Below are 9869 nucleotides of genomic sequence, written 5' to 3'. Positions count from 1 at the left end.
AGGTACTCGATAGCTTCGTCAGGATCTTTCTGGAGAAAATCTCCATTGCACATCATCTCAACAAATTGGCACTCTCGGATTATGAGTCCATCGTAGAAATAGCTTACGAGGCGCCAACTTTCATATCCATGGTGGGGACACAGATTTAACAGTCTTTAAAACGCTCCCAAGCTTGATAGAGCGTTTCGTTTTCCTTCTGAGCGAAATTTGAGATCTGTCGTTTCAAATTATTAGTCTTATGGTGTGGGAAATACTTGTTGAAGAATGTCGTCGTCATTTCTTCCCACGTACCAATAGACCTGGGCCTAAGAGAATATAGCCAGCTTTTGGCCTTGTCCTTCAGAGAGAAAGGGAAAAACTTCAATCTGACAGTGTTTGCGGCCTCAGCACGACTGTGAAAGGTGGCCACCACCTCCTCAAACTCCCGAATGTGTACATATGGATTCTCATTCTCTAATCCGTGAAAGGTTGGGAGAAGTGCAATCATGCCCGGCCGGTGCATTTGGTGGGAACATGATGCAAGATGGGGTGGCCGTGCGCGTTGGGTGCAAGTAATCTTGCAACGTCATCTGCTGAACTTCCTCGTGTTGTGCCATTGCGAATAGATTTTGAAATGCGAATTCCAACGACGAGTGTGAAGATGGAGACGTAGAAGACAAGTCGGATAGAATTTCACTAGGGTTTTCTAAATCTGGACATTGAGCAAATCTCCCTAGTTCGTTTCTATATCGATGCATTCACCCTAAGCAGCACTTTTTTATTTTTTTAATTTAATTTTTTTAATTTTTTTAATTTTTTTAATTTTTAATCTCAACAAAAGAAAATAATTATATAGTAACGTAAATTGTAGCCACCGAGAGTGCTCCCAGGAAAGACTATAGCTCTTGGCTCAATGAATAGTCTCCTAGACAGAGCAACGTTTCCAGGAAAGATTGGTGGGGCGATGCCCACTTAAGTACCAACTTTCCTAGACAGAACTCCCTCAGATTGTACTTTCCATGTAACCACACATTTATTCTCAAAATCAATTATTAAATTTTATTGAGTAAATTATGAAATGTAATCTAATTAATGGAAACTATTCCTAAAGTCAAAAGCCTAAATCTACCAAATTATGAAAATCCTAGATTAGGAATCTAAATTAGTTAATTAATTACCATCTTAATTATAATCCTAAAAATTAATGAAACTATAAAAGGAAAAATTAAATTAGGCAACAATTAAAATATACAAATGAGGAAACAAAATAAAATCCTAATTTACCAAACATAAAAGATTACAAAATCAAATCACAATTAATTCTAAAACTAAAGAGGGAAAATAAAATTAACAATAAAAACAAATCCTAAAAGTGTGAGGTTTTTTTTTTTCAACAACTAAAACTACAGAAATAAAAAAAAATGCTATAGGAAAAGAAAAGAAAAAAAAAATTGCAGCACTATAACTTACTAAATGAATAAAGACCACGGCAGCCAACTTTTTTTTTTTTTTAAATAAAAAAACGACAAGAGAAAAAAAAATGAAGCAAAAAGGTTGAAACAAATTAAACTACTAAAAAGGTTTTGATTAAGGGACGGATGGTGGAATAAACAAAAAAAAAAAAACCAAAGTTCGTAGCAAACTTAGATTGAATATGTGGAAGGAAACTTACATCAACTTTTTTTTTTAAATAAACGATAAGAAAGAGTAGAAAATAATAATAAAAATAATAATAAATGTATACTTACATCTTTGGCTTAAAAATCTACTGATCAGTCTTGCTAATACCACCTCTCCGGCAACGGCGCCAAAATTTGATTAACGCCCAAAAGTGATATTTACAAGCGGCCAATTGTAGCACAGAAGGGCGGTCGTATCCACAGAGAGATAACAAAATAACAAGAATGACTAACAGAATAAGAGCGTTAGAGAAAAGTGAATTAAAGAAAAATAAGAGTTTTTGAGATTTTTGTTACAAATAAAATAAAAAGGAGAAAATCTGTATGAAGAAAACAGTAAGGTGTCGAGAATCCCTAATGTTTCGTTCACCAATTTAAGTTTTGATTCGCAAAATAAAATAATCGAATAAATTAAATCTTTATGTTGGCTCAGAAAATATTATTATTACAAATTATCTAAAATCGACAATATATCAATCTGACAATATTGCAGTAAAAGACAATTTGTAAAATAATTTGAATAACAAAACATTGCATGATAGAATTACATAAGAAAATCGTGACTGAACTTATATAAAAATTGGCACACAATATTTTGAAAAGTAATAGAAAAATAGATGAGATTTAATTTATTCAGATGTTGGAGTTTACAGAATAAGGAATCAAAATCCCGAATTGGGTCACTCAACAGAAGTTCATCTCTAACCTCACCAAGAAAACTCTAGCCTATCTTGCAAAACATTCTCACAAGTTCTAGAGAGAAAATATGAGACTGACAGCAAGACGACAGAAAATTGAATATTAAAAGCTTACAAAACCTTAGGCTAACCCCTCTATTTATAGTGTTCAGAGGTTGCCTGTCAAATAAGGAAATAAATAGTAAAACTAGAAAATTACAAAAGAAAAGGAAACAAAATAAAATTACACATAAATTAGGAGAAATCATATATTTGATTTGGGGAAGAAATCTGGTAATTTACTCTGATTTTTGGGGAAGAAATTCGTATTCATCTCAAAGGGAACACGTGTCGAAGCTTGATTGGAGGAAAAGAATAAGGCTGCCACGTAACGCGCGCGGAGTGGAAGAAGGGAGCTGGCGGTAGGAGACAGCTGGGACCCAGTTGACAACTGGCGCGGTTTCACTGGAATCTCAGGCTGGCAACGCAGACGCAAGACCCACGCGGATTAAGCCTTGGACGCGCGCTAACGTTTGCGTGGAAGTTACGCGCGCACTGAGAGGAGGCATGCTGGTGACGCGCGTGAGGAAGAGTCGGGAAGAGAGGAAGGGCTGGGGCCCACGCGGAGGGAAAAGACAGTGGCTCGGCTTGGCTAGGCTGACGCGGCTCTCCCTCTGGCTCGTGTGCCTCGGCTGAAAGGCTTAAAAATATGGCTTTCATGGCTTCTTCTTGTGTAGTTTTTTACACTGCTTTCATCAATAAATAATTAAGTAAAAACTAGACAAATTCCAATTAAAAATATTATGAATAAAAATAATAGAATTGTTTAATTAAAGCTTAAATATTTTAATATTATATAAATCAAAAATAGTATTTAGGGTGTATTTTTATGCACTAATCATATACCAAATCGAAGCTCTTTTTGAGCTCAACAATCATAGTAGGGCGTAGCCCGCCAACCTAATTTTTCGGGCCAAAATTCACTTGTGTTCATCTGTTGCGGAGGAAAAAAATCAGAGAACTGTGACTGAAACATTTTATCTACAAATCGTTACTGGGCCTATAATATTCAAAATTAAAGCACTTTTTGAGCTCTACAATCGTGGTAGGGCATAGCCCTCCAACCCAATTTTTCGGGCCAAAATTCACTTGTTTTCATCTGTTTCAGATGAAAAAAATCAGATAACTATGACTGAAAACAACTATAACTTTTTATCTAGATATCGTTACTAGGCCTATAATATACCAAATTGAAGCTCTTTTGAGCTCTACAATCATGGCAGGGCATAGCCTGCCAACCCAATTTTTTCAGGCCAAAATTCACTTATTTTCATCAGTTTCAGAGGAAAAATATCGGAGAACTGTGACTGAAAACGGCCATAACTTTTTATCTACTAATCGTTACTGGGCCTATAATATACCAAATCGAAGCTCTTTTTGAGATCAACAATCATGGTAGGGTGTCGTCCACCAACCCAATTTTTTGGGGAAAAATTCACTTGTGTTCATCTGTTTCAGAGGAAAAAAATTGGAGAACTGCGACTGAAAACGGCATAACATTTTATCTACAAATCGTTACTGGGCCTATAATATACCAAATCAAAACTCTTTTCGAGCTCTACAATCATGGTAGGGCTATGCCCTCCAATCCAATTTTTCGGGCCAAAATTCACTTGTTTTCATCAGTTTCGAAGGAAAAAAATCGGAGAACTGTGACTGAAAACGGCCATAACTTTTTATCTACAAATCGTTACTGGGCCTATCATATACCAAATCGATGCTCTTTTCAAGCTCAACAATCATGATAGGGCGTAGCCCGCCAACCCAATTTTTCGGGCTAAAATTCACTTGTGTTCATCAGTTTCGGAGGAAAAAAATCGGAGAACTGTGACTGAAAACAGCCATAACTTTTTATCTACAGATAGTTACTGGGCCTGTAATATACCAAATTGAAGCTCTTTTCGAGCTCTACAATTATGGTAAGGCGTAGCCTACCAATCCAATTTTTTTGGGCCAAAATTCACTTGTTTTCATCAATTTTGGAGGAAAAAAATCAGAGAACTGTGACTGACAACGGCCATAACTTTTTATCTACTAATCGTTACTGGGCCTATAATATACCAAATCGAAGCTCTTTTTTAGCTCAACAATCATGGTAGGGCGTAGCCTGGCAACCTAATTTTTCAGGCCAAAATTCACTTGTGTTTATCAGTTGCGGAGGAAAAAATCGGAGAACTGTGACTGAAAACAGCGATAACTTTTTATCTACAAATCGTTATTGGGCCTATAATATTCAAAATTAAAGCTCTTTTTGAGCTCTACAATCGTGGCAGGGCAGAGCCCTCCAACCCAATTTTTCGGGCCAAAATTCACTTGTTTTCACCTGTTTCGGATGAAAAAAATCGGAGAACTGTAACTAAAAACGGCCATAACTTTTTATCTACAGATAGTTACTGGGCCTATAATATACCAAATTGAAGCTCTTTTCGAGCTCTAATATTATGGCAGTGTATAGCCCGCCAATCCATTTTTTTGGGCCAAAATTCACTTGTTTTCATCATTATTGGAGGAAAAAAATCAGAGAATTGTGACTGAGAACGGCCATAACTTTTTATCTAGATATCGTTACTGGGCCTATAATATACCAAATCGAAGCCCTTTTCGAGCTCAACGATCTTGGTCAGGCATAACCCACCAACCCAATTTTTCGGGCCAAAATTCACTTGTGTTCATCTGTTTCGGAGGAAAAAATCAGAGAACTATGAGTGAAAATGGAAATAACTTTTTATCTACGAATCGTTATTATGCCTAAAAATACAAAATTGAAGCTCTTTTTGAGCTCAAGAATCATGATAGGGCGTAGCTCGCCAACCCAATTTTTCGGGCTGAAATTCACTTGTGTTCATCAGTTAAATAAGAAAAAAGTCGGAGAACTGTGACTGAAAACGGCCATAACTTTTTATCTACACATAGTTACTGGGCCTATAACATTCAAATTGAAGCCCTTTTCGAGCTCAACAATTATGGTAGGCTATAGCCTGGCAATCCAATTATTTTGGCCAAAATTCACTTGTTTTCATCAGATTTGGAGGAAAAAAATCAGAGAACCATGACTGAAAACGGCCATAACTTTTTATCTAGATATCGTTACTGGGCCTATAATATACCAAATCGAAGCTCTTCTCGAGCTCAATAATCATCATAGGGCGTAGCCCACCAACCCAATTTTTCACGCAAAAATTCACTTGTGTTCATCAGTTTCGGAGGAAAAAAATCTGAGGACTGTGACTGAAAACGGCCATAACGTTTTATCAACAAATTATTACTGGGCCTATAATATACCATATCAAAGCTCTTTTTGAGCTCTGCAACCATGTTAGGGCATAGCATTCCAACCCAATTTTTCGGGCCAAAATTCACTTGTTTTCATCAGTTTCGGAGGAAAAAATCAGAGTAGTGTGACTGAGAACGGCAATAACTTTTTATCTACGAATCATTACTGGGCCTATAATATACCAAATCAAAGCTCTTTTCAAGCTCTACAATCATGGCAGGGCTCAGCCCTCCAACCCAATTTTTTGGGCCAAAATTCACTTGTTTTCATCAGTTTCGGAGGTAAAAAATCGAAGAACTGTGACTGAAATCGACCATAACTTTTTATCTACAAATCGTTACTGGGCCTATAATATACCAAATTGAAGCTCTTTTCAAGCTCAACAATTATGGTAGGGCGTAGCTTGCCAACCAAATTTTTCGGGCCAAAATTCACTTATTTTCATCAGTTTCAGAGGAAAAAAATCGGAGAACTGTGATTGAAAAATGCCATAACTTTTTATCTGGATATCGTTACTGGGCCTATAATATACCAAATCGATGCTCTTTGTGAGCTCTACAATCCTGGTAGGGCATAGCCATCCAACCCAATTTTTTAGGCCAAAATTCACTTGTTTTCATCAGTTTCAGAGGAAAAAATCGGAGAACTGTGACTGAAAACGGCCATAACTTTTTATCTACAAATTGTTACTAGGCCTATAATATACCAAATCAAAGCTCTTTTTGAGCTCTACAATCATGGCAGGGCATAGCCCTCCAACCCAATTTTTCAGGCCAAAATTCACTTGTTTTCATCAGTTTCGGTGGAAAAAAATCGAAGAACTGTGACTGAAAACGGCCATAACTTTTTATCTAAAAATCGTTACTGGGCCTATAATATACCAAATCAAAGCTCTTTTCAAGCTCAGAGAGTTGGCAGAAAAGGGATTCATTAGAAAGAACACTTCCCCATGGGGTGCACCTGTCTTGTTTGTGAAAAAGCACGACGGATCCCTTCGATTGTGCATAGACTACCGACAATTGAATAGGGTTACCGTGAAGAACAAGTACCCATTACCGATGATCGATGAGTTCAATCAGCTGGGAGGATCATGATATTACTCAGAAATCAACTTGAGATTCGGGTATCATCAGTTGAAGATTAGGGATGATGATATTCAAAAAACAACTTTCAGAACTCGCTATGGGCATTATGAGTTCTTAGTAATGCCTTTTGGATTGACGAATGCTCCTGCCACTTTTATGGACTTGATGAATTTAGTCTTCCGCCCATATTTAGACCAGTTTGTGATAGTTTTCATTGACGACATCCTGGTTTATTCAAAGACTTGGGAAGAGCATGAGCAACATTTGAGGATCGTTCTCCAGACTCTTCGAGAACACCAGCTTTATGCAAAGAAGGAGAAATGTGATTTCTAGTTGACAGAAGTCAGGTTCCTTGGACATGTTATATCTGGACAAGAAATTTCAGTGGATCCTTCAAAGATTGAAACGGTGCTACAATGGGAACGACTGAAGAACGTAGCCGAAATTCGAAGCTTCCTAGGACTTACGGGGTATTATCGATGATTTTTAAAGGATTTCTTAAGTATTACTGCTCCAATGACTCGGTTAACTAAAAAGGAAGTCAGGTTTGAATGGGATGCCGATTGTGAACATGCAATTCAAGAACTGAGGACTAGGCTAACCAGTGCGCTGATTCTGACGATTCCTAATAGCGATGAGCCATACGAGGTATATTCTAATGCATCAAGACGAGGACTTGGGTGTGTTCTGATGCAAAATAGACATGTTATGGCCTATGCATCTCGTCAACTGAAGCCACATGAACAGAACTACCCCACGCATGATCTAGAGTTAACAACTGTGATTTTTGCTCTCAAGATATGGAGATGCTACCTCTATGGAGTAAAATTCCATATCTTCTCTGATCATAAGAGTCTGAAGTATCCGTTCACTCAGAAGGACTTAAATCTGAGACAGAGAAGATGGATGGAATATATGGAGGATTATGACTTCACCTTACAGTATCATCCTGGAAAAAGCCAATGTGGTAGCAGACGCTCTCAGCAGAAAGACTCCAGGAATCCTAGCATCTTTGGCATTGGAAGATTGGAAATGGAGTGAGATTGTAGGTGATTATGATCTTCAGTATTATGAGGATTCTAACCAAGCTATGGTGTACAACTTGGTTTCAACGCCAATTCTTATACAGCAAGTCAAGCAGAACCAATGGCAGGATTCGCATCTTCAAGGAATTTGGACTCGAGTTCAGAATGGAGAAAAACTGGGTGAATGGAATATTCGAGAAGATGGAACACTCTACTTCAGGAATCGCCTTGCCGTTCCTCAAGTGGATGAGATAAAGAAGACGATCCTTCACGAGGCTCATAAATCAAGGTTCACTATTCACCCTGGGAGTACCAAGATGTATTAAGACCTCAAAAGGCAGTATTGGTGGAGAGGTATGAAGAAAGATGTTCACCAATACGTGTCAGAATGTGCAACTTGTCTTCGAGTCAAGGCTGAACATCGAAAACCTGCTGGGGAACTGCAGCCTCTTCCTGTTCCTGGATGGAAGTGGGAACACATTACGATGGATTTTCTGATGGGATTGCCTAGGACTGAACATCGACATGATGCCATATGGGTCGTTGTGGATAGGTTAACGAAGTCCGCGCACTTCATTCCCTTTCATGCGACATATTCCAGGAAAGTTCTAGCAGAGTTGTATCTGGAGCATGTTGTCAGACTTCACGGAGTTCCGTTGTCTATCACATCAGATCGTTACACTCGTTTCAACGCTAGATATTGGAGAAGTTTCCAAGAAGCCATGGGAACCGAACTAAATTTCAGCACCGCATTTCATCCTCGGACTGAAGGACAATCTAAGAGAGTTATTCAGATTTTGGAGGACATGCTTCGTGCTTGCATTCTAGATTTTGGTGGAAACTAGAAGAAGTATCTCCATTTAGCTGAGTTCACCTACAACAACAGTTATCAGAGTAGCATTGGGATGGCCCCATTCGAGGCATTGTATGGCAGACCTTGCAGATCGCCAATTTGTTGGTTTGAGTCAGAGGATCGACTGACCCTTGGACCGGATGTTATCCAGGAGAATAATGAAAAGATAGCTGTGATCCGGGAATGACTGTTAACGGCTCAGAGTCGTCAGAAGAGTTATGCTGACAGGAGGCGTAGACCCTTAGAATTCTTAGAGGGCGATTTTGTCTTGTTAAGAGTCTCATCGCGCAAAGGAGTTACTCATTTTGGTGTGAAAGGGAAACTCGCGCCAAGGTACATTGGGCCATTTCAAATCACACAATGAGTCGGTGTTGTTGCTTACCACCTTGATCTTCCTCCAGAATTGTCTCACGTGCATAATGTGTTCCATGTTTCTATGCTTCGGAAGTGTCAACCTGATCCAGAAGCCATTGTGCAATGGTATGACGTGCCGATCCAGTATGATATGACTTACGAGGGTATGACGTGCCGATCCAGTATGACACGACTTACGAAGAAGTGCCCATCCAGATTCTTGACCGGAAGATGAAAAGCCTACGTCAACGTGAGATACCGTTAGTGAAGGTGTTGTGGCAACACATGGCGTTGAGGAAGATATGTGGGAATTGAAAACGACAATGCAGGAATGATATCCGTATATGTTCATATCGTGAGGTAAATTTCAATTTCAGGGATGAAATTTCTTAAGGGGGGTAGAATGTAACGCCCTTCGGAATTAAACTTGTTTAATTATGATAATTGTGGTTTATTAGTGTGCCTAAATTCTTTCTTAATTAATCATGAGCTTTTTTAAATTTATTCTTAGTATTTACAATTTCACTCCTATTTGTTTTATTTATTTTTCCTTAATATTTTTCCCCATTTTCTTTTCCTTCTATTTCTCCTTTCCTTTTTTTCCTTATTTCTTTTTCCTCTCCCTTCCTCACATTACTCTCTCTCTTCCTCTCTTGATCTCCCGAGCTCTCTCCCTCACACTCTCTCACTCTCTTTATCTCAAGCTCTCTCTCTCTCTCTCTTCCTCTCCCGTTCATTTCTCCCTCTCTCTCTCTCTCAAAGTTTTCCTTCTCAAGGGCTGGATTTAAACCAAAAACGGAGGTTTCCAAGAGGTTTTCAACATCAAAGCTTGGATCGAGGTAAAACTCTTTGAAACTTACTTTAGATTTTCGGATTTAGCTTT

General features: G+C 38.4%; 1 non-coding gene across 1 annotated transcript; it reads left to right on the top strand.

Moving 5' to 3' along the window:
* Positions 1-123: 123 nt before the first annotated feature.
* Positions 124-229, top strand: LOC112090441. Its single transcript, XR_002901651.1, has one exon. It is a non-coding gene; the product is annotated as a small nucleolar RNA R71 (small nucleolar RNA).
* Positions 230-9869: the final 9640 nt, after the last annotated feature.

Source organism: Morus notabilis, unplaced genomic scaffold (assembly GCF_000414095.1).
Source record: "Morus notabilis unplaced genomic scaffold, ASM41409v2 Scaffold370, whole genome shotgun sequence".
In the NCBI taxonomy this organism is placed as follows: Eukaryota; Viridiplantae; Streptophyta; class Magnoliopsida; order Rosales; family Moraceae; genus Morus; species Morus notabilis.
This window is presented reverse-complemented; position numbering and strand designations above follow the sequence as displayed.